At 44.1% G+C, this 25,751-nt stretch overlaps 2 long non-coding RNA genes across 2 annotated transcripts; one reads left to right on the top strand and one right to left on the bottom strand.

Annotated features, from left to right (window-relative positions):
* Positions 1-5,607: 5,607 nt before the first annotated feature.
* Positions 5,608-6,622, bottom strand: LOC138521331 (uncharacterized). The gene is made up of 3 exons (XR_011283014.1): positions 6,503-6,622; positions 6,299-6,409; positions 5,608-5,818 (listed from the first exon to the last, which is right to left on the bottom strand). It is a non-coding gene; the product is annotated as an uncharacterized lncRNA (long non-coding RNA).
* A 4,937-nt stretch (positions 6,623-11,559) lies between these two features.
* Positions 11,560-12,566, top strand: LOC138520621 (uncharacterized). Its single transcript, XR_011282816.1, has 3 exons — positions 11,560-11,679; positions 11,773-11,883; positions 12,364-12,566. It is a non-coding gene; the product is annotated as an uncharacterized lncRNA (long non-coding RNA).
* Positions 12,567-25,751: the final 13,185 nt, after the last annotated feature.

The following is a 25,751-nucleotide window of genomic DNA, read 5'->3' as shown; positions in this document are numbered from 1 at the left end:
TTGAAGCCGTTAAACTCTCGGACACACTCTTGAATAAAGCTTACCCAATGAAATTGATGAAAAGATCTGCTAAGAGTGTTTTTAACAACAATAGAGAGGCCTTACAAGAACAACAGCCTAAGGAGAAATATGCAAAAACGGGTCTTTGTCAGTACTTTTAGCAACTTATCCTATAAAATTAGGAATGTTATAAGTAGGAATCGGAGGAAAATCCATGCCCTCTAAATCCATGCCCATGCCGATGATGGCTTCTAAGAGAAGTACCAACATTAGGAATACCATAATGAGGAATGATAGTGTAGCCATACATGAATTGGGGCTGAAACAAGGCAATCTGTGGGGGCTCCTGCCGGTAGGACAGCATCCTTGTGGCAATTGTATTATTTGTACATTTACCAAAAAAACAAAGACTGTGAAAATTGGTTTAGCCGAAGATTGGGAAATGAAGGAACATACCAATTGTAATTCAGCAAATGTCATATACTTGATCACTTGCCCATGCAAACATAACTATATTGGGCAGGCAAGTAGAAAGTGTAAAACAAGACTAATAGAGCATAGGAGCTGCATCAAAACAGGATTGAGCAGGGTTGATCTTTCTGACTAAGAGCCATCAGACAGGACTTAATGAGTCTGCTGAGTGATATAATTTGACCTAGAAGAGATCGTAGGTGACAGGCATTTTCTGTGCTTTATTGGTCTTGTTGATCTTAACCTGTTATCAATCAAGATTTACTATGTGGGGAATGAAATGACATTAATGCACTGTGAGTTTCATTTTATTGAACTATGTATGACTTACGATGTGGAATGTGATGTGTTCCTAGGATGATATTTATTATCCCAAAGGTGTTTTGTTGTTTAAACAATGTAATGTTGCAAAGTATTAAGGTGCAGCGTGTTAGGGAGAATTCTCTGTTTAGGCTGAATTTCCTAACCTAGTGAGTCCCCCAGCAGCTTTGCTGGATTTCTGGAGTTTGTTTTTTTTCCATCCTGCCAAGAGTGAGACTCTTTTTCTCCCACTCTTGGACATGAATGTGTGTAATTCCTTTGAATGTCAATGGGTTCTATGGGCTATGGGGTCTTTTACTCCATAGGGTCTCATATGTTTGGATATGTGTGTTACACCGCACTCTACGTGCCGTAACACTGGGGCGTCCTAGCGGACCTCCACCATAGACTCCATACCCGGGGACTGACTACTGTCTCCCCGGGCATGTAAAGTCACCATTGGCTTTACTAGACCTAAATGTACTAACAGAACTAGTACAAACCATCGTATTGTGGACCTACTAGTAGGGGTAATTCGATTACTCCTAGGTCTGTTATTCGAGGGGGCACTGTCCCGTCCCCCCTCGTCGAGTTTTGGCTGGTGGCAGTGGAAACTATTTGTTATGTTCGGCCTCGGACATAACCCTATGGGATTCTTCCCATTGTTGGAGATTGATACTTTTCCTCGTTAATCTATAACATACCATCAGTTTACTTATCTTAAATAAGTTTACCGGATGGTATTTTCTGCCAGAACTCGGTTTTTAAAATGGCGTCTGTGTTCGTCTCTGTGACTCCTAAACCAAAGTTTGAGCCCTTTGTTCCACTTTTGGCGGGCTTCTGTACAGAGACCCTCCAAAGGGGTGCCATTCTGTCTGGGTTACCACAGGGGTGTGGGAGGGGGTTTAGGCACCCTGGACCGAGTTGCCTTGCCAACTCCGGACGCACTCTGGTGTGATTGGCCCAAGTGGTGAGCATCCCCGCTCACCACTTAGCATGTGTTGATTGACAGCTAGGCTGAATGAATGGGGGTTTTCTGCATAAAAGCAGGGCTTTTGGGACTGGATCTTCAGAAGTCGCCACAGGACCTAAGAATCCGACGAGGGTAACGCTGAGCCGACCTGCATGACGACACTTCCGGTGGAGCCCGGCGGAACCAACTCACCACTTCCCGACGACAGAGGAGATCTCCCTGCCGGAGAGTCTCTTCCCCTGACTGGTTTGAACAACCAGTCCCCCTTTGCTTTTTCTTCGCTCCAGGACGCAGTGGTCGAATTGCCAGTGCAGAGCACCTCGGCAACCGGATAGCCACTACCCCTGTATCGTGACCAAAAGGTGGTGCCTTGTGACGGAGCACTCTGGGGCTGGTCTCTTCCCTGGTGGTGCACCGGACTTCACTTTTCTTCGACGACGAGATCATCTCTACTCTTGGCAAAGACCCGACGTGCATCCACCACCAGGAACAACTGCCCCCGCCGGAGCTGTCTCTCCACAATCAAGGTACCGTGTCCACCTGGCTTCCCTTCCTGCCGGATCGAGTGGGGTGTCTTAATCCTCGCCTTTCCTTTGGGTCGCCTCCAAGCTTTCTTTAGCGTGTTGTTCTGAACTGGTTCAACCTTCCGATAACAATTTGCTACAAAGACTCGAACGCATTTCCACTAAGAGTCTTTTTGGGACATATCGCCTTGCCTCTCTCCGAGTGTGCCTGACCTCTGAACTTTATGATCTATTGTGGTTCTTGTCTTCTTGCCTTGCATTTTCCAGTGAAGTATTGAACTGTGTTGATTTCGTAACCTGCTTATTTTTCTCTCCCGTCCTAACGAATACTAGAGTGCCATCTAGGTTGAAGCATACACCTCTGTCTGCAAATAAGTGATGCTGGTAGAACCTAGACTTGTCGAACTATTGTTAGGGGGATTGATCTGTTTTCCTTCGTAGAGTAAGTGTAATTGAAGTGTTTGCCGTGATAGTGCCAGAGTGTTTTCTATAGATGTTTCGTTATAAATACCTTCATATCTTAACACCGAAGCCTTGTTGCGTGTTTGCTTGTCTTACTGTGTAGAATTGCCCTATATTCTATACTCCACATGCTGCCTAACTCTTCTTGAGGGAAGTCTGACTGCTCAGCCACAGCTACCAAGTGAATCTGTGTGGTACAGACTGCTACCCAGTGGGTTTACTGCCAAACACCTGTAGTCCTAAATCTTTTGCAGTGGTCCCAGAGGGAACTGCACAGGTTTCCGCCTAACACTGGTGTACAGCGGTGGGATTTGTATCGAGTATACAGTTTAGAGTGCTTTTCGACACTTTAGGATAACTAACCACAAAGCTTCGCACTAAAAAAGCAACTTTCAAAAACATGTCTACTATGGAAGCTTACAGTCAAGAGTCCTTGTCCGGTGAAAATACTGAGAGTTTACGAGCTCTCTGTAGGCAAGAGAATCTTTCTGTAAGAGGCAAGAAGTTAGAACTTATAGCGAGATTGCTGGAGAGGAACCAATTTCTCCAGCAAATGTAGATAACAGTGATGGTGTTGATCTAAATCGTAATTGTGATGATAGTGATGAAGAGGCTGAAGAGGAAGGAGAGGCTAACAAAACTGTCTCCCCTGCTCCTCTACCTGCCTTACCAGCTGTACCTACGGGGCCCATACCAGGCCCCACATGTAACCCTGCTTATTTTGAACTTGAAAAAATGAAGCTCGAATTAGAATACAAACGGTTCTTGGCTCAATCTGAACGAAACCAAGAGCTCGAGTTCAGACGGATGAATGCCCAGGCTGAGCAGAAGCAAGCTGAGTTAAGACTCAGGGAAATAGAACTTAATCACGAGTTAGAGATGAAAAAGTTGTCTGTGGAAAATGCTTTTCTCTCCTCTGGTTCCTCTAGGAGCTCCAGTCCCAAAAGACCCCGGATGCCGAAGGAATTAGTGGGTATGTATGAACCGAGATTGGATGTGTTGGATTGGTTGAAACTGTTTGAGTACAATCATGGGCTCCAGGACATCACCGGGAATGAGTTACTTCCCTGGTTGTTCTCTAGGCTCCCCCCTGTTGCGACTGATGTGGTAATGGAGCTGGGGGAGGCAGATAAGATGGATTACAAAAGTGTGAAACTAGCTTTAATAGCTAGATTCGGGAAGACCCCTTCCCAGTATCTTAAGAGGTTTAGAACCCTCAAAAAGCATGATGGTACCCCTTGGGCTACCTGGGTGAGTGAAGGGTTGAAAAACTTAGAGGGATGGATTAAGGGTTCCAAAGTGAACACTTATGAGGGTATGAAGAATCTTTTTATGTTGGAGTCGATTTATGATGCCTGTTCTCCTGAGCTCAGACAGCACTTGGCTGATTCGAAGGAATTGGATTCCCAGAAGCTGGCTAAGGCTGCTGACTTATGGGTTGCCAACAGGGCTACTCATAAGGATTCTGGGGCAACTCCGAAGAAGGATGAGGGAAAACAGCCTAAAAAAGACTCAAAAGAGAATTCGAATAACCCAAATTCCAAAGAGGGCCCCAAACAAAACCAGAAGGGTAAGCCACAAGGAAAACCGCAGCAGAATAGTGTGTCTTCTGGTGTCAAACCGGAAGGGGGCCAGAACAAGCCACCATTCCAAAAAGCATTCGTTAAATGCTTTGTTTGTGGCTCGACTGACCTTTGAAAGGAGATCCCAGATGTAAGGGTAAACATTCAGGGGTCCAGCTTGTCTCCTTAGCCTTCACTCCAGAGGAGGAAGTCCAAATGGCAAGTGGAAACTTTCTACTGCTAGCTGACGAACCCATTGGAGTCTCAGCCAGCGTTTCTTTAGTATCTCTGGGGTTGTGGGAACAACAGAATTTAGATGTCTATAATTCTATATCCCAGATAATACTAAAGAGTATTATAAGGACAGTGTCCAGGTGAATGGTCAGGAGACTCCTGCCATTAGGGACACTGGGGCCAGCATAACTGTGGTGGATAAATCGTTTTTTCAGGCTGAGGATGTTGCTAAGGCACCCAAACACCTCACCAAGTTAGCTGGAGGGCCTGTGCAGATGCTTCCCCAATTACCAGTTCTCATCCAGTGTAACGACATGACTGTGAAGATACCTGTCAGCATACAGAGTGAGGTACCAGGACGCGTACTGTTGGGTAACGATTTGAAAACTCTCGGAGTTGTATCGCATACTCCCAGACCTCCTAGTAAACGGTTACAGGAGCTAACCAGACCCGCACGAGAGAGGACCATGCGCGGTACTCTCGAGGAGATGATGAAGAAAGAGATCACTCCTGCTCCACTGGAATTGTCGGCCGCGGTCTCGAAGAAATCAGAAGCAAAAGGGAAACCTAAGACTTCGACCCCGAAACCCGCAGCCAGCATTTCAGTGCAGCCAACACGGACTTCCCCGCGGTTGTCCAAAGTTACACCCGTAACTCCACCTCCAGCTGAGGCTGAGAGGGAGGTACAACCCTGTGTGGTAGAATTAGACTCTGAGGAAGAGCTAATGGAAGGCCAGGAACTCATTGGAGATCTGGATCCTGTTGACCATCCTGAGATGCAGTCTTTACTGGCAGAAGGTGGACCCAGCAGGGCAGACTTCAGTAAGGAAACAAAAATGCTGACAGTGGTGCACACCTGGTAACAATTGATATAGAAATTCAAATCATCATTATATGTACAGAAGAGCTGGTTTAAGAATTTAAAGGTGCGGGGGAGGAAAAAAGGCCTTGGCACAAAGCCTAAATCAGAAAAGAGAAAATAGAAGAGGACCCAAAAAGTGGGGCCCTCCCGTCCCCTGCACACTGTTTACTGATGCCACATAGGGCCTTCAAATATATGGATATAGATATATAACAGCAGTTTGTTAGTTGAGCATATAACAATTTATTTGGCAAAGAGGAAAACAAAATTTGCCAAAAGGCACATTCTGTTGTACAAAGTAATTCGTGACGTTTAACATATTAAAACAAATTGCGAAGAAGCAATAAATGATGGAGAGGTGATGCTGTCCAATTGTGGAGTGGCCGACGCGTTTCGAGGGTAACCTCTTCTTCATAAGGGCCCAATTGAACTGTTGACAACATTTCAAGGAGACAAAAAGTAAAATCTTTTATTTTATTTCCATAACAGTCAAGGACTGACTGACAAGCTGTACATAACTCGGGATGCTAGCGAGATGGTGAAGAGCAGAATACTGGAGATCTAGTATGGTGAAAAGAGTGAACTAACAGATCAAAGAGAAACACTCTATACTAATAGCTAAACACATAACAAAGGAGATGTATTGTGTGAGATCCACCTACATGGTGGGATCTAGAAAATGGCGTGATGAAGAGTCAGACAGATCGAGATAAGCCAAAAGCGGTAGTGGGTTCTAAATAGCAAGGACCACCCTTGAATAGTGAAAAAGCTGAGTCAATATGGGGAGCGTGTTTAAGAAAAAACCATACCCCTCCTGTGGACGGAGAAAGAATAACTCCAAAAGAGCGCTACTGAATAAAATAAATAATACTTAAAATAAACCGGAATTGGTTTTAAAGAATGCACTCACTCGAGTTGCGGGACGAGTAGCCAAGGCAACAGGGGCATCCGTGTGGTCAACAAGTATTCGAAACAATTATACGATGCAGGGCATCTGCAAAGAGACACGTACTGCTGGCACCTAAGTGGGGACATATACATTTCTGTTATACTGGAGAAAAATAAACCTGGGGTCTCCCAACCGGGCAAAGGGACCCAAGTAGCGGTAGCTTACCTGTACAGTGCGGGGAACACTGTTAGTGGAAACTGAAACCGGCAGGCAGTGGCTCCGCGCGGTCGTAACCTAGGTAACGAGCTGTGCTGGGGACACGCCGTCAGACGTAGAAAGGAAACTAAATAATAAACATAGAAAAGGGCATAGAAGCCGGTGAGTGAGGAATATGGAGGCCATCATGCAATGGCGCATAGTGCAAGCGTACTCATAGGGACTGACCAGAGATCAGGATAAATAAGAAAAGTAGAGTTAATATGTTCCATAATGAAACATAAGAATTCTGGTGTTCACCATCGCAACGCATTTTATAATTTTGGTTCTAATGGAACAGAAATTTGTGAATAGTACAATAATCGTTACAGTCATGATAGATAACACAAATGGTACATGCAGTTTACTCTTAATAGTCCAAAACAAATCATGTAGAGTCATGAGGCTACTCATTATATAGTGAGACAAGTATAATTCAATGGCAAGGGGATAAAAGATTGCGATGTAGCCTATTACTCATACAAGGTTCGAACGAATGGAGAGATGGTTCAATTGGTCATTCGTGAACAGGTGCAAACATTTAAGTGAATATAGGCAAGTCAAACATAGGAAAATACAGTTCCCTTAAAGAAAACATCAAAGTCACAACACTTGTAATGACAAAGAAAAAAAATTTTTTTTAAGGTCCGGGATACTGACACTTGTGTATAGTAGTTGGCGATGTAACATGTGAGTTTCACAATTCACTATAGAAAGCAACTCAAAGAGAATTCATCATTCAGACCCTTAGGTTGCAAAGTGTCAAGTGTGTGGATCCAGTACTTCTCTCGCTGTGACAACAGGGATTGGTAATTGCCACCTCTGTGTGGACGTTTGACAATTTCTATGACTTGAAATTTAATTTGTGCAATCGTATGTTGGAATTCGATGAAGTGCCTTGCCACTGGGGATCTGAGATTCTTACATCTGATGGTGGATTTGTGTTCTGACCATCTTTCTTTGACGGGTCTTGTGGTTTGTCCTATGTATAATTTACCACAGGGACATTTCAATGAGTAGATGACACCTGCGGAGAGGCAGGTGGAAAAGTCTCTGATTTTGAATTTCTTCCCAGTTTGTGGGTGAGATATCGTTTCACCTTTTATAACATTGTTACAGTTCGTACAGTTCAAGCAGGGAAAGGTACCCTTCTTTATGGTACTCAGTACAAGTTGTTTGTCTTTAGGAGGTCTTTCCGCTCTCACTAGTTTATCTTTGAGATTATGTCCACGTTTAAAGGCCATCATTGGTGCTTTGGGAAATAATTTCAGGAGAGAGGGATCATTGTGTAGTATGGTCCAATTTTTACGCAGAGTTTTGCTGATTTGGAAACTCTGTCGTGAGTACTTTGAAATGTAGAGTAGCGGTGTGGACTTATCCTTGACTTTAGGGATGCGTAGTTGTTCCTTCGTGAAGGTCTCTGATCTGTTGCGGGCTTCTCCTGTGATAGTATCTGGATACCCCCTAGATCCAAATCGTTCAACTAGAAATGAACATTCTGAGTCAAGGCCTGCTGGGTCTGAGATAATTCTCTTCAATCTTAACATTTGACTGAATGGTAGGCTTTTGAGCATGGGTTTAGGATGGAAACTGCTGAAATGTGAAAAATTATTCACGTCTGTTGGTTTATGGTACACCGTGGTGTCGATGTGACCCTCTTTGATCTGTAAGCTCACATCCAAAAAATGTAATGAAGGGTCCCCTACTTCCATTGTGAATTTGATTGTGTTGTTCACTGAATTCAGATGTTCCAAAAAAAGATCCAATTCATCTCGTGTACCACACCAGATACCGAAGATATCATCTATATAACGTTTCCAGGTCAAGATTTTAAATGACCAAAATGGGTGATCCAACACGTTTTCTTTTTCAAATTTATACATGTAGGTGTTAGCATAAACCGGAGCCATGGCCGACCCCATTGAAGTACCTGATGATTGTACATAGTATTGGCCCTGAAATCTAAAGTAACTGTTGTGAAGAATTATCACAAGAACAAATTCCACAGCAAGTACCAACACCTGGGACCACAATTCCCCACCTTACACCATCTCAATCTGGGACAGTTGCTAGTACCACAGGTGTTTTTTTAGGCCTGAGAGACAGACAAAAAGAAAAAGAAAAACACGACGAGGCAAGAAAAACACAAAAAGGAAGATACAAATAAGTGAAAATCTAGTCATCAACCTATCAAGCAAAAACCTGACGAGTGGCCAACTTGATATCTTAAACCGTGGTCTTTCCTTTGTTCCTACTTGCAACACATCACTATTTGAAGAAAAAATCTGTCTTCACAGATTGTTGAGGAAATTAAGATTGAAGATGTTTTTCGAATCCGATTTGGATACAGAATCACAGGCCCTAGAGGATGACATCCTACAGATGCGCCCCAAGAGTACTTTCGACCCTCAGATTCAAAATTCGATCTTGGATCTCTTCGAGAAGAGTGTCATTAATGACCTCAAAAGAATTAATTACCATAGCACTAAACCAGTTAATATTAAGAATAGCCAACTTGAACATGTTGAACAGCTGGCTAAAGATGAAGATTTAACTATCAAACCTGCGGATAAGGGTGGGGCAATCGTGATCATGGATTCATCCTACTACACACGGAGATGTCTGGAACTACTTAACGACACCGTTACTTACACAAAACTTGATAATGATCCACTACTTAGAATCAAAGCCATCATCCAGAAAGCTATTGACAATGCTTTGGAAAACAACTGGATTGATTCAAAAACAAGTCAGTTCCTTATAAACAAATATCCAATCACGCCTGTGTTCTATGGCTTACCAAAGGTTCATAAAGACAACATTAATCCGCCACTCAGACCAATAGTTGCGGGAACTGATAGCATATTTGACCCATTGGCCATCTATGTGGATCGTTTACTTCAACCTCTAATCCAGGAAATACCAACCTACCTGAAGGACACTACAGACTTCCTCAACTGTCTACAAGAAATCATAGCCCTGGACACTAGCTGCATTCTCTTTAGTATGGATGTATGCAGCCTTTACACCTCTATTCCCCACATCGAAGGGGTTGATGCTGTACTCTGGCTCCTGTTGAATCATGAACATATAAGAGGGAACAAAGAATTTATTGTGGAATTACTGGAAATAATTCTTCACAACAGTTACTTTAGATTTCAGGGCCAATACTATGTACAATCATCAGGTACTTCAATGGGGTCGGCCATGGCTCCGGTTTATGCTAACACCTACATGTATAAATTTGAAAAAGAAAACGTGTTGGATCACCCATTTTGGTCATTTAAAATCTTGACCTGGAAACGTTATATAGATGATATCTTCGGTATCTGGTGTGGTACACGAGATGAATTGGATCTTTTTTTGGAACATCTGAATTCAGTGAACAACACAATCAAATTCACAATGGAAGTAGGGGACCCTTCATTACATTTTTTGGATGTGAGCTTACAGATCAAAGAGGGTCACATCGACACCACGGTGTACCATAAACCAACAGACGTGAATAATCTTTTACATTTCAGCAGTTTCCATCCTAAACCCATGCTCAAAAGCCTACCATTCAGTCAAATGTTAAGATTGAAGAGAATTATCTCAGACCCAGCAGGCCTTGACTCAGAATGTTCATTTCTAGTTGAACGATTTGGATCTAGGGGGTATCCAGATACTATCACAGGAGAAGCCCGCAACAGATCAGAGACCTTCACGAAGGAACAACTACGCATCCCTAAAGTCAAGGATAAGTCCACACCGCTACTCTACATTTCAAAGTACTCACGACAGAGTTTCCAAATCAGCAAAACTCTGCGTAAAAATTGGACCATACTACACAATGATCCCTCTCTCCTGAAATTATTTCCCAAAGCACCAATGATGGCCTTTAAACGTGGACATAATCTCAAAGATAAACTAGTGAGAGCGGAAAGACCTCCTAAAGACAAACAACTTGTACTGAGTACCATAAAGAAGGGTACCTTTCCCTGCTTGAACTGTACGAACTGTAACAATGTTATAAAAGGTGAAACGATATCTCACCCACAAACTGGGAAGAAATTCAAAATCAGAGACTTTTCCACCTGCCTCTCCGCAGGTGTCATCTACTCATTGAAATGTCCCTGTGGTAAATTATACATAGGACAAACCACAAGACCCGTCAAAGAAAGATGGTCAGAACACAAATCCACCATCAGATGTAAGAATCTCAGATCCCCAGTGGCAAGGCACTTCATCGAATTCCAACATACGATTGCACAAATTAAATTTCAAGTCATAGAAATTGTCAAACGTCCACACAGAGGTGGCAATTACCAATCCCTGTTGTCACAGCGAGAGAAGTACTGGATCCACACACTTGACACTTTGCAACCTAAGGGTCTGAATGATGAATTCTCTTTGAGTTGCTTTCTATAGTGAATTGTGAAACTCACATGTTACATCGCCAACTACTATACACAAGTGTCAGTATCCCGGACCTTAAAAAAAATTTTTTTTCTTTGTCATTACAAGTGTTGTGACTTTGATGTTTTCTTTAAGGGAACTGTATTTTCCTATGTTTGACTTGCCTATATTCACTTAAATGTTTGCACCTGTTCACGAATGACCAATTGAACCATCTCTCCATTCGTTCGAACCTTGTATGAGTAATAGGCTACATCGCAATCTTTTATCCCCTTGCCATTGAATTATACTTGTCTCACTATATAATGAGTAGCCTCATGACTCTACATGATTTGTTTTGGACTATTAAGAGTAAACTGCATGTACCATTTGTGTTATCTATCATGACTGTAACGATTATTGTACTATTCACAAATTTCTGTTCCATTAGAACCAAAATTATAAAATGCGTTGCGATGGTGAACACCAGAATTCTTATGTTTCATTATGGAACATATTAACTCTACTTTTCTTATTTATCCTGATCTCTGGTCAGTCCCTATGAGTACGCTTGCACTATGCGCCATTGCATGATGGCCTCCATATTCCTCACTCACCGGCTTCTATGCCCTTTTCTATGTTTATTATTTAGTTTCCTTTCTACGTCTGACGGCGTGTCCCCAGCACAGCTCGTTACCTAGGTTACGACCGCGCGGAGCCACTGCCTGCCGGTTTCAGTTTCCACTAACAGTGTTCCCCGCACTGTACAGGTAAGCTACCGCTACTTGGGTCCCTTTGCCCGGTTGGGAGACCCCAGGTTTATTTTTCTCCAGTATAACAGAAATGTATATGTCCCCACTTAGGTGCCAGCAGTACGTGTCTCTTTGCAGATGCCCTGCATCGTATAATTGTTTCGAATACTTGTTGACCACACGGATGCCCCTGTTGCCTTGGCTACTCGTCCCGCAACTCGAGTGAGTGCATTCTTTAAAACCAATTCCGGTTTATTTTAAGTATTATTTATTTTATTCAGTAGCGCTCTTTTGGAGTTATTCTTTCTCCGTCCACAGGAGGGGTATGGTTTTTTCTTAAACACGCTCCCCATATTGACTCAGCTTTTTCACTATTCAAGGGTGGTCCTTGCTATTTAGAACCCACTACCGCTTTTGGCTTATCTCGATCTGTCTGACTCTTCATCACGCCATTTTCTAGATCCCACCATGTAGGTGGATCTCACACAATACATCTCCTTTGTTATGTGTTTAGCTATTAGTATAGAGTGTTTCTCTTTGATCTGTTAGTTCACTCTTTTCACCATACTAGATCTCCAGTATTCTGCTCTTCACCATCTCGCTAGCATCCCGAGTTATGTACAGCTTGTCAGTCAGTCCTTGACTGTTATGGAAATAAAATAAAAGATTTTACTTTTTGTCTCCTTGAAATGTTGTCAACAGTTCAATTGGGCCCTTATGAAGAAGAGGTTACCCTCGAAACGCGTCGGCCACTCCACAATTGGACAGCATCACCTCTCCATCATTTATTGCTTCTTCGCAATTTGTTTTAATATGTTAAACGTCACGAATTACTTTGTACAACAGAATGTGCCTTTTGGCAAATTTTGTTTTCCTCTTTGCCAAATAAATTGTTATATGCTCAACTAACCAACAGACTTCAGTAAGGGACAGAGAGAATGTCCAACTCTGGAAGGTCTTCACCACCAGGCAGAAGCTCAGGCTGAAGGGCAAGAGCCTGGAAAATACAGGTTGCACTGGGAAGATGGCCTCTTCTACAGTGAACCGACCGAGTCTGCACCTGGAGACTACAGACAACTCGTAGTACCCCAAGAGAACAGACCACAGTTCTTGCAGTTAGCCCACGAGATTCCTTTGGCTGGTCACTTGAGTTTCAAGAAGACTAAGGAAAGGCTCTCCCTCTACTTCTATTGGCCAAAGATGGGGGCCGAAGTAGAAAAACACTGCAGGAGCTGCCACACCTGCCAGACCTCTTGTAAGGTTGGCTCCAAGAATATGGCACCTTTAGTGCCTCTCCCAGTTGTGGGAGTCCCGTTTGAGAGAGTAGGGATTGACATTGTTGGTCCCCTTGATCCTCCCACCTCCTCAGGCAACAGGTTTATACTTGTTGTAGTAGACCATGCTACTAGGTATCCTGAGGCAATTCCTATGAGGACTGTTACTGCTCTGGCTGTGGCTAAGGCCCTCCTTGGTATTTTTACTAGGGTCGGGTTTTCTAAGGAAGTAATCTCTGACAGGGGGTCAAACTTTATGTCCCACTACATGAAAGCCATGTGGAAAACCTGTGGAGTTACTTACATGTTCTCAACGGCTTACCACCCACAAACCAATGGGTTGGTAGAACGGTTCAACCGAACCATGAAGAGCATGATAGGTGCTTTAGAGGAACCCCTTAAGCGTAAGTGGGACCTTCTACTGCCATGCCTTCTCTTTGCTTATAGAGAAGTCCCTCAGGAGGGAGTAGGTTATTCTCCCTTTGAAATTCTCTATGGTCATCCCGTCAGAGGTCCAATGGCCCTGATTAAGGAGGGGTTGGAGAGTGCTCCTTCCCCCAAGCCAGTCAGAGTGACTGACTACGTGATAGGTCTCCGGAGGAGAATGTCGCACATGATGACAGAAGCAAGTGATAACTTGAAAGCTGGACAAGAACTGATCAAGCACTGGCACAATCAAAAGGCTAACATGGTTGAGTTCGCTCAAGACCAGCTTGTTCTCGTTATGATCCCAACAAGGCAGAGGGCCTTGCAAGACAAATGGATGGGACCCTTCAGAGTTGTGGGTACACTCGGAGAAGTTAACTATCTGGTGGACTTGGGCAATCCCAAGGAGGCTCCGACAGTCTTCCACACCAACCGACTCAAAGCGTATGTCTCACGACCTGATGTAGGAGCGTTGCTTCTAGCATCATCCGAGGAAGAAGAAGAGAGTGAAGCTCTTCCGGATCTCCTCAGAGGCTTGCCTTTGGATGAAAAAATTGAAGGAGTAAATCTCTCTTCCAATCTGACACCCGAGCAACAAGAAGAGTGCAAATCCATGTTTAATCAGTTTGCCTCTCTGTTCTCGCTTTCACCAGGCTTGACCCCTTGGGGCCAGCATGACATACTCACTGGTGACTGTCTGCCAGTCAAAAGCAGAGGATACCGAATGTCAGAACACGTACAAACCCATATCAAAGGTGAAGTCAGCAAGATCCTTGATCTCGGGGTAATGGAGCCCTCTACTAGTCCATTGTCTAGCCCAGTTGTGTTAGTACCAAAGGCCGGATCTAAAGAGCTTAGATTCTGCGTGGATTATAGAGCTCTTAATGCAGTCACCAAGACTGATGCCCACCCTTTGCCAAGAACAGATGAGTTTGTGGATAAACTTGGTGCCGCCAAGTTCCTCAGCACATTTGACTTGACGTCAGGCTATTGGCAAATAGCCCTGACAGACCATGCCAAGGAGAAAACTGCATTTTCTACCCCCGTTGGCTTATACCAGTTTAAGGTAATGCCTTTTGGATTGAAGAATGCACCTGCTACGTTTCAACGGATGGTAAACCAGGTTCTGAACGGGATGGAGGACTTCTGCATGGCATACTTGGATGACATCGCAGTGTTCAGCAATTCCTGGGAAGAACATGTAACCCACCTGAGAGATGTTTTGCAGGCTCTTGGACGAGCCAATCTGACCATAAAGGTGAGTAAATGCCAAATTGGGCAGAGTAAGGTAGTCTATCTTGGACATGAGGTAGGAGGTGGAGAAATAAGGCCTTTGCTCAGTAAGATTGAAGCTGTGCAAAATTGGACAACACCTACTACTCAAACCCAAGTGAGAGCCTTCCTAGGCCTCACTGGGTATTACAGGAATTTCATAGAGAACTTCGGGACCATATCTTCTCCACTGAATGTCATCTCCTCGCCCAAATTCCCTAAAAAGGTTAGATGGAACGCGGAGTGCAATCAGGCTTTTGAAAAACTGAAAAAGGCTCTTTGCCAAGCCCCAGTACTCAGAGCTCCTGATTACCGCCAACACTTCATTGTGCAGACAGATGCTTCAAATGTAGGGATAGGTGCCATACTCAGTCAACTGGATGGGAAAGGTAGGGAGCACCCTGTTTGCTTCATCAGCCGCAAACTGAAGGATCCTGAAACAAGGTGGGCAAGAATCGAAAGAGAGTGCTTTGCTATCGTGTGGGCTCTGAAGAAGTTTAGGCCGTACTTGCATGGTTCTACTTTTGTCATTCAGACTGACCACCAACCCTTGAGATGGTTAATGCAAATGAAAGGGAAAACCCAAAACTATTGAGATGGTCGATCTGCCTGCAAGGGTTTGATTTCACCATTAAGCACAGGTCAGGATGTCACCACCAAAATGCTCATGGTCTCTCTTGGATGTATGTCATCGACTAGAGGTATGAGATTCATCCAGGAGTGGATTAAATCCTCCTGTCCCTTAGTCTGGGGGGGGCGAGTGTTAGGGAGAATTCTGTGTTTAGGCTGAATTTCCTAACCTAGTGAGTCCCCCAGCAGCTTTGCTGGATTTCTGGAGTTTGTTTTTTTCCATCCTGCCAAGAGTGAGACTCTTTTTCTACCACTCTTGGACATGAATGTGTGTAATTCCTTTGAATGTCAATGTGTTCTATGGGCTATGGGGTCTTTTACTCCATAGGGTCTCATATGTTTGGCTATGTGTGTTACACCGCACCCTACGTGCCGTAACACTGGGGCGTCCTAGCGGACCTCCATCATAGACTCCATACCCGGGGACTGACTACTGTCTCCCCGGGCATGTAAAGTCACCATTGGCTTTACTAGACCTAAATTTACTAACAGAACTAGTACAGACCATCCTATTGTGGACGTACTAGTAGGGGTAATTGGATTACTCCTAGGTCTGTTATTCGAGGGGGCACTGTCCCGTCCCCCCTCGTCGAGTTTTGGCTGGTGGCAGTGGAAACTACTTGTTATGTTCGACCCCGGACATAACCCGATGGGATTCTTCCCATTGTTGGAGATTGATACTTTTCCTCGTTAATTTCTAGCATACCATGAGTTTACTTATCTTAAATAAGTTTACCGGATGGTATTTTCTGCCAGAACTCGGTTTTTAAAATAGCGACTGTGTTCGTCTCTGTGACTCCTAAACCAAAGGTTGAGCCCTTTGTTCCACATTTGGCGGGCTTCTGTACAGAGACCCTCCAAAGTGGTGCCATTCTGTCTGGGTTACCACAGGGGTGTGGGAGGAGGTTTAGGCACCATGGACCGAGTTGCCTTGCCAACTCCGGTCGCACTCTGGTGTGATTGGCCCAAGTGGTGAGCATCCCCGCTCACCACTTAGCATGTGTTGATTGACAGCTAGGCTGAATGAATGGGGGTTTTCTGCATAAAAGCAGGGCTTTTGGGACTGGATCTTCAGAAGTCCCCACAGGACCTAAGAATCCGACAAGGGTAACGCTGAGCCGACCTGCACGACGACACCTCCGGTGGAGCCCTGCAGAACCAACTCACCACTTCCCGACGACAGAGGAGATCTCCCTGCCGGAGAGTCTCTTCCCCTGACTGGTGGGAACAACCAGTCCCCCTTTGCTTTTTCTTCGCTCCAGGACGCAGTGGTCGAATTGCCCGTGCAGAGCACCTCAACAACCGGATAGCCACTACCCCTGTATTGCGACCAAAAGGTGGTGCCTTGTGACGGAGCACTCCGCGGCTGGTCTCTTCCCTGGTGGTGCACCGGACTTCACTTTTCTTCGACGACGAGATCATATCTACTCTTGGCAAAGACCCGACGTGCATCCACCACCAGGAACAACTGCCCCCGCCGGAGCTGTCTCTCCACAATCAAGGTACCGTGTCCACCTGGCTTCCCTTCCTGCCGGATCGAGTGGGGTGTCTTAATCCTCGCCTTTCCTTTGGGTCGCCTCCAAGCTTTCTTTAGTGTGTTGTTCTGAACTGGTTCAACCTTCCGATAACAATTTGCTACAAAGACTCGAACGCATTTCCACTAAGAGACTTTTTGTGACATATCGCCTTGCCTCTCTCCGAGTGGGCCTGACCTCTGAACTTTATGATCTATTGTGGTTCTTGTCTTCTTGCCTTGCATTTTCCCGTGAAGTATTGAACTGTGTTGATTTCATAACCTGCTTATTTTTCTCTCCCGTCCTAACGAATACTAGAGTGCCATCTAGGTTGAAGCATACACCTATGTCTGCAAATAAGTGATGCTGGTAGAACCTAGACTTGTCGAACTATTGTTAGGGGGATTGATCTGTTTTCCTTCGTAGAGTAAGTGTAATTGAAGTGTTTGCCGTGATAGTGCCAGAGTGTTTTCTATCGATGTTTTGTTATAAATAAATACCTTTATATCTTTACACCGAAGCCTTGTTGCGTGTTTGCTTGTCTTACTGTGTAGAATTGCCCTATATTGTATACTCCACATACTGCCTAACTCTTCTTGAGGGAAGTCTGACTGCTCAGCCACAGCTACCAAGTGAATCTGTGTGGTACAGACTGCTACCAAGTGGGTTTACTGCCAAACACCTGTAGTCCTAAATCTTTTGCAGTGGTCCCAGAGGGAACTGCACAGGTTTCCGCCTAACACAGCGTATGGTACATGGGTTTAGATCATTGGCCAGGATTGGTTAAAAATCAAGATGGTATATTGAGTGCTCAGATAGGCTTTGAGGTTAGTGAACCGGGATTCAACCTAGACACGATCAGTGATGGGATTAGAGTGAGAAGACTTTAAGGCAGCAATTCCCCCTCGTAGTTTAGATGGAAATAGTTGTCTCTAATTATTGTGGTAGTGTCCCATATTCTTTTACACCATGACCGACACACGTAACCATTCCAATGTGGAGAGTTAGGTGTCAATCCTCAGGGAAACGAACAGGGACACGCTAACGTAGTGACGTCATTATTTCCCTGTTAGAAGCAGTGATGTCACGTGATGCCTGCAAGTTGTTTTTTACAAGTAAGTCAGTTTTGTTTCACCTTTTTACATCTGAGAAACGGAAGTTAGGTAGAGAGAAGGGAAGGCTACTTTGTGGTCCTTTTCCATGATTAATAGCCTAACTATAATCTATTCCTACATAGGTTACATGGCTCATGTTTAGAGCAAGAGGGAGCATTTAGTAGCCCCAATATACAAAGACGAAAATCTGGGTACTGATCGTTAGATGTAAGTCCTCACGAGTACATGCCTGTCTAGGATATGGGACTAGAAAAAATGGTGTTTCACTGTGGACAGTTGGGTAAAGAGGATTGGTTTTTATTGTTTTTTTGCTGAATAGAGGTTTGGTTTCCTTAAAGTACGCACCAGTAATATTACTGGGGGTGTGGTCAACATTTAATGTTGAAGGAGGTTGTAAAGAGAACTCTTAGACCCCGTGGAAAGATATGTAGTAGTAAATTGCGATACCAAGTTTCTAAGGGATTATTGATGAATTTATAAGGAAGTCATTTGGAGAGTTAGTAACTAAATTAAATAGTTTATGTATTTCAGGGGACTACGCTAAGATTGGGATGCAATGAACACATTGATCACAACACACGTACAGAAATGTTCAGCCCCTGACGAATGTCCAGCGTAACAAAGCTACAATAACAGAGACTTGGACACGTTTGGGCTTGTGAATGAGTGAGAATTTGCACATTACCTGTATTTGGCTTATAAAACTTAATGAAAAGACAGCACCTATTGACGAATTTTTGGGGCTTTAAAATATGTGTGTGAGATGAAATTATTGTCTATTGTTGTTTTTCACTGTATATTTTTATACATGTTTTATGACCAAGTGCATACATGTTTAATACAATTTATTTAATGATAATGAACACATGATTTGATAATTCAATCACATAGAGTACCCTTGAGATCAATTATTTGTGGAGCTTACCTTTTTGTTGAGACAAATTTGTTTACCCCATAAGGTAGGGAGGCTGATTGTCCCTTTGGAGGGGAAGCCGATCACTTCCATTGTACTGCTTGATATCCTCCATAAGGTCACACCTATACTCTATTGATATAACCCCTCTTTAATACAGTTTTCACCTTCTATACCTCACTCAGCAAATCTTCCTGTATCTCCACTCCTCTGTCTTTCCAAACTTCTCTGCCTCTCCTCCTTATGCACTCTCCAATCTTTTCTCTACTCTACTCTAACCAACTCCAACCCCTTGCCTCCTTCTCCAATTACTTTCCCAGACTGACTTGTGTAGCTGCATTGTATATGCTTCTCCCTGATCTGGTTTGTTAATGAGTGGCTGCACCTCAGAGCTTAATTTGTAAAAAAATAAGTACCAGGGCTCAAATATTTTCTAACACTCTCATGACATGTCAAGATGGGCAGCTCCATGCCCACTGTTGCCACCACCCATGGCTGCTCCCCATCTTGTCAAAATATATGGGGTTAAAGCTGCAACTCCCTCTGTTGGAATTGAAATAATATTATGCCTCCAATCGCAGTAATTGAATGTGTATTGGCCTACGCCAAGTTGTCTAAAATATCATGTAAATAGACTGCGCGGCAAGGTCTTGACCTTAACGAAAAGTAATGTAAGTCGCCATCTTGGATTTAGCCGCCATTTTAGGTTCTCTTGGAATGTGGAAGTCACCCTGAACATCAAAATGGAGGCTGAATGACATTCTGAGTGTGATTCTGGTCATTGTGACCTCCGCACACACAAATAATTAATATGCCTGCAGGCCACTCGTCGGAGTCGCGAACTGAGACCTTGTCCTATTACTGACCTATGTGTAAATGAACAACTTTATCAGCGGAACTGATCAAAATGCATACATTATAGGATTGACCTGGCAAGGAACCCTAGGCCTGATCCCAAGAATGGTTAACCCGCGAAGGGGTTGGCCAAGGGCTGGATAAAGGATATAAAAGCCCAAGTATTCCAATGTACGGTCTCTCTACTAATGCATCAAACCCTCGTTGAAGTTTGTTACGTTACTCTGAGAGCCGAATAGCTATCCGTTTGTCAATTGACTTTGGTAACTGTTGTAGCTTTTAAATAAAGAACTTGTATGTCCTTTGTAACCTGTGGTGGTGTGTTTCTTTTGGGCTTCCCAGCCTCATATCAATTTTTATGTTTTCACAGTTGGCGCCTGAATAGGGACCCTCAAGATTGATGCCGGATCATTGAAGGTTGACGCAGACTATCGAACCGGGATCGGACGGTGTGATTCTGCGGGCCCGACAGAACGAGACGCGATACCTCGGCAGCGCTGAACAATCCGATCCTTGGACGATAGTCGTGTGGTCTGACAAGGCATCTTGACGAGGGTCCATTTTTTGAGGTGGGCAGATTTGTCGAAACCACCAAACACAAGGTAAAATTCGTTAGGTAAGTTCTTTGATAAACCGTACGGTCCTCCTTAGGTTTGGTCAGGTGCAGTCGTGACCCGGCTATTAATTTAACCCTGACAATTTGAATTTGGCGTATTGTATCTGCAGACACAATTATTGACCAGGTAACACCAATTTTTTGTGAAATGCCTGGGAAATTGTCTAGCTGCTTTAGGGCTCTGTTCCGCAGCGATCGACAATCCTTGGAATTTAGCCGCCCGGCACCACAGGAGGGGTCGCCGGCATGTACTATGTACTGTAAGTATGGCATTGGTAGTATAGTATTTAATGATATTTGGCACAGACAGACCAGACATGCCTCTGAATTTCAGTGGCCAATCAATGGCAGTTTTGAGATCTCCCGTATTGAATACCTAGAATCGGTCTTGCTAAAAAAGAAGGCTAGACCTGCAGCCTTTGATGTTTTACAGAATTGGAAAAAAGAAGCATTACAGCATCTTAAAAGTAGGGATAAACATGCACGCCATCATAAAACAAATGCCGAAAAAGCGTTGTTATATGATAAAGAAAAACATTCAGAATCAGTTAAAAATATGGATAGGGCTTTTTCACTTGGAATCCAGAAATATTACCCCTCTAAAGATTTTCATGTTTCCGAAGAATTTATTGAATAATTGTTAAACGAACGCAGGCCCGGTGCCTCTGCGCCACCACCGTATGATCCTTTCTTGGGCGCTCTGCCCATTCCTGCTGTTGTTCCTGCTGTTATTCCTGTTCCCCCTGTACAACCTATTGTTCCTATTCCTCTAGTTGTTGTTCCTCCACCTATCGCACCGCCCCTTCCTCCTGCGCCGATAGTTGCACCTTTATTAAATTTACCTGCACCTCCGCTCCCGAGTGGTCCCGTATTGACTGAAGTTGATCAAGGTGCAGGATCAAAGATCGTCACTCGTAATACTGTTTCTGCAGATAAGAAACAGGAATTGTTTGCATGGGCTAAGCACTGTATGGAGAAAGGTGATCAAGTTAATGTTTTTTCCACATTATCTAATTTGAACAGTTTTCCCGAGAAAAATGTTTTTATCGAAGGTTTGGGGACCCATTTATGTGTGATGTGGGGTAGATTACAAAATTCGGATCTTCCACAAGGGGTAAGAGATCTAAATGCTTTGGCACTTTCAAGGGACACAGAGCAGAAAGTACATGGTCATGTTGAAAAATTGTTTGAGTATAAGAAGGACTTTGAGAAGTCACGAGATGACGATGATGAAGACTATAGTATGTATGTACAGAAACGGTTCCTTCCGTGTCGTAGATCGGCACCTGAGGAAGTACGAATTTGTACCAAAGATGCGATTCGATGGATCTCGGATTCATCGATTCCGCCAGATGAAGTATATTGCACGTATAGTCAGTATACAGTAGAAATGCAAAGAAAGGTAATTCAGGTAATGGTACAGTACCTGCAAGAAGAATGTGTAAGAAAGAAGGTTAGTTGCCCCATAGAGTTGCTGGGGATTTGTAAAAGGGCTTTTTCGCCCGACACTTCTTCGGCTGCCTTAGCGCTCGACCTGGCTATGTTGCTTAGTAAGCGGCCGGAGGTACCTATATCTCAGTTGCCTAAGAGAGAGGTTCCTCCGACGCTAGGACTGGTGCACCCGCTGTGGATATCCCTGCACATTATGTATCGCAATTCGTTCACGTCCCATTTCCACGACAGGAAGTGAACACTATTAGACAATCAGTTCCTGATATCAGGAAAAACCCGACTGGGTTTTACAAAGAGATAGAGTCCGTCTTGCAGTCCTCTGTGTTCACCTTAAGTGATATTGACTTGCTATTCCCTGTACTCCTGCCCGTAGATGTATGGAAGCAGGTTCGGACAATAGACGATGTGCCATGGTTGAGAGATACGTGAGCGAATATGATTAGGATTGATGGGGAAAGACCAGCAGGTGAGAAACCACCACAGGTAATACTTACTTTGCCTGATAGAATTGTCGCAAAATTAAAAACTATAATTCCAGAGAAAATAATTATTTGGGACAAGCTTACGGCCTGTGTTCAAGGGAAAACTGAAGGCGCCACCAAATTCTTTAACAGATTCGAGCAGGTATTTTCTGACTTCAGTGGGCAGGATTTGGGTACAGAGTCTGGGAAAAGGTTGTTTGTGGACAAATTTGTACGTGGATTGTTGCCTGACATCCAGTCACAGATTATGTCCTCTGAGAGCGCTTGGCAGGCAAAATCTCAATCTGAGGTTTTGCACATGGCTCAGTATTATGAGAACCGTGTTAATAATGAGAAGGAGAAAATAGAAAAGAGGAAAGGAGATTTGAAAACCAAAGTATTATTACAACAAATTGTTAGAAACCCCAGAGGAGGCACGACACAGACTAGAGGTCAGTATCTCCCAAAAAGAAATGCTCCTTTGGGTTCTGTGAATATTAATCAATGTGCTTATTGCTGCCAGGAAGGTCATTGGCGAGCACAGTGCCCCGTCCTTCGACAAAGGTCAAACAGTGCGTTTGGGAGTATGGGTAGACGACCTAGGGGCCTCCCTGGAGCAGGGGGCCCTGATAGAGGCCAGTTTTTGCAAGATCCTCAGCAACCTTTTTCACGGGAAAATCAGACCTCGAGTGTGGACTCGAGGAACATATTTGATCACCCTTCTGCTGCCTACCTTTCTGAAGAGCTTCCTTCCGACGATACTCTATTTCATTAGGACTGCCCGAAGCAGGGTTTGGAACCTTCACCTATTCCCGTTAATCAGAAAGGCCCCTACGTTGAATTATTAGTAGGGAATAGGAAACACCAGTTTTTGATAGACACTGGAGCACAGAAGTGCTCCATTGATCATTCTCGGGTTCCAAACATTCCACTGTCAGGGCAAACAAATGTTTCTGTAGGGTTTTCTGGTATACCAATTGTCTGTCCGGTTTCTTCACCGGTGTCTGTTTCTTTGGGTCCCTTTACGGACCATTGCCCTTTTCTTTTGACTTCGAACTGTGGAGAGAATTTGCTGGGGTTGAATTTGTTAAAGAAATTGAATGCAGTAATTCATTGTTCCTCTGATGGAGTACGGCTGACGGTTTCACCACAGCAACTTCCTAATTCTCAGTTTCTGATTCGACCTTTACCTCCTGAGTTTAGCACTGTCCCGGAATGTTTATGGGCGGTTGACGACAATGATGTCTGGGTACTACAGATTGAGCCCGTTAAAATAGTTTTGAAACATGGAGTTAAACTGCCACGCATTCCGCAGTATAAAATATCAGTTGAGGGCGAGCGTGCTTTGAAATGCATTGTCTCCGATTTTGTGCATCGTGGGGTGATCGAGGAGATTACAGGTAGTTTGTGTAACAGTCCGATCTTGCCTGTATATAAGAAAGGCGACAATGCAATCCCATATCGGTTCATAATTGATCTTCGTGCTATTAACAGAGTTGTCGCCCCACAATTCCCAATCGTGCCCGATGTAACGACGATATTGACAATGATCCCTGCTAGGGCTACGCACTTCAGTGTTGCGGATTTAAAAAATGCTTTCTTTAGCATTCCTATACATAAGGAAAGTAGATATTTGTTTGCGTTCACCTTGGGGGGAGGCTCCTTTACATTTACTAGGGCACCTCAAGGGTATACTGAAAGTCCAAGTATTTATAGTAGAGCTTTGAAAGAACAGCTCGACACCCTTGAATTGCCACCTACTTGTACATTGCTGTTGATGATTTGCTTTTGGCTGCAGACTCTGAAAGTGCTTGTAAAGAAGGCACTGTACTGTTGCTTGTTCATCTAGCCAAAAATGGTCATAAAGCTTCACTCAAAAAATTTCAATATTGTTGTCAGGAGGTCGCCTATTTAGGCTACCTCCTGTCAAAGGAGGGGAGAAGATTGACACCTGAAAGAATAAAACACATTTCTGGCATGTCTGTTCCAAATACACAGAAGGAAGTCAGAGCCTTAATAGGTATGGCTTTTTACTGTAGGTTGTGGATCCCGAACTTTTCGCTAGTGATAAAACCTATGTTGGCTTTGACGAAGAAGGGCATTTCTCTGCCATTGCCATGGAAATCGGAACATCAACGATCATTTGAGCTTCTCAAAACCGCGTTATGCTCTGCACCGGTTCTGGGTACTCCAAATTATGATAAGGCCTTTGTGTTGTTTGTGCATGAATGTGATGGATGTGCTTTGGCTGTGTTAACACAGGAACACGGAGGGAAGGATAGGCCGTGCGGCTACTACTCCTCCGCCCTTGATCCTGTCGCATGCGCTTTGCCAAGATGTTTGCGAGCTGTCGCTGCGGCTGCCGCGTCTGTAAAACAGAGTGAGGGAATGGTCCTAGGCCATGATTTGATTTTGATGGTACCTCACTCTGTAGATATCCTGTTGCACAAAACCCAAACGCAACACCTCACCTCTGCACGGTTAACAAGGTATGAATTAATTCTGTTTGCCCCTCACATTCAAATTAAGAGGTGTTGTGTTCTTAATCCGGCTGAACTCTTACCTTTCCTGCAAAACACTGTCTGCGGTGACGAAGAATTACATCACTGTCTGTACACCACTGAGCAAGAAACGAAGGGAAGGATAGATCTTATAGATACTCCCTTGGACAATGCAGAAGGGGAGCTGTTTTGTGATGGCTCCTGCTTCAAACTTTCAGATGGTACATCTACAGCTGCTTACGCAGTTACTACATTGAGTAAAGTTGTTAAAACTAAGAGAATTTCACATAACTCTGCGCAGGCCGCAGAGATTATAGCATTGACCCGAGCTTGCAAACTCTCCGAAGGGCGTATAGTAAATATATATACTGATAGCCAGTACGCCTTTGGGGTGGCTCACAACTTTGGGAGGCTCTGGTCCGAAAGAGGGTTCCTGACCTCACATGGGAACAAGATTCAGCATGGCCCCTTGATAGTGCAATTGCTCTCAGCACTCTCGCTCCCTAGGCAGTTAGCGATCATGAAATGTGCAGCACATCTTAAGGTCATAGATGATGTGGGAAGAGGGAACACCTTTGCGGACCTGATAGCCAGGCAAACGGCCACAGACCTTAGCACAGACATGTATGCGCTAAGAGAAACAAAAGATGCCTATGTAATGGATGAAGGTATTGGGTCTGTGCGGGAAACTGATGCTACAGTAGAAGAATCTAAAAGGTGGGCCGAAGGAATGGGGAAACTAGATGATGATGGGTGTTGGGTGGATACATCTGAAGGAAAATGGTTGCTCCCTGATTCATATGTACTGGCAATGGTTACGATGGCACACGGTCCTACACATGTGTGTGCTCAGCAGATCATGAAAATGTTAGAACAAGTTTGGGTGAATAACAAGATTCTGGAGACTGCAAAACGTCATGTTCGGAACTGCATGATCTGCTTACAGCACAATGTGGGTAAGGGGACAGTAACTCCAAGGGGAAGCTTTGGGCCCCCTTCTGTTCCCTTCGAGGTCATTCACTTTGATTTTATTGAGATGGAACGGTTTAACAATCTGAAAT

Source organism: Ambystoma mexicanum, chromosome 13, assembly GCF_040938575.1.
Source record: "Ambystoma mexicanum isolate Mex_15411 chromosome 13, UKY_AmexF1_1, whole genome shotgun sequence".
NCBI classification, from domain to species: domain Eukaryota; kingdom Metazoa; phylum Chordata; class Amphibia; order Caudata; family Ambystomatidae; genus Ambystoma; species Ambystoma mexicanum.
This window is presented reverse-complemented; position numbering and strand designations above follow the sequence as displayed.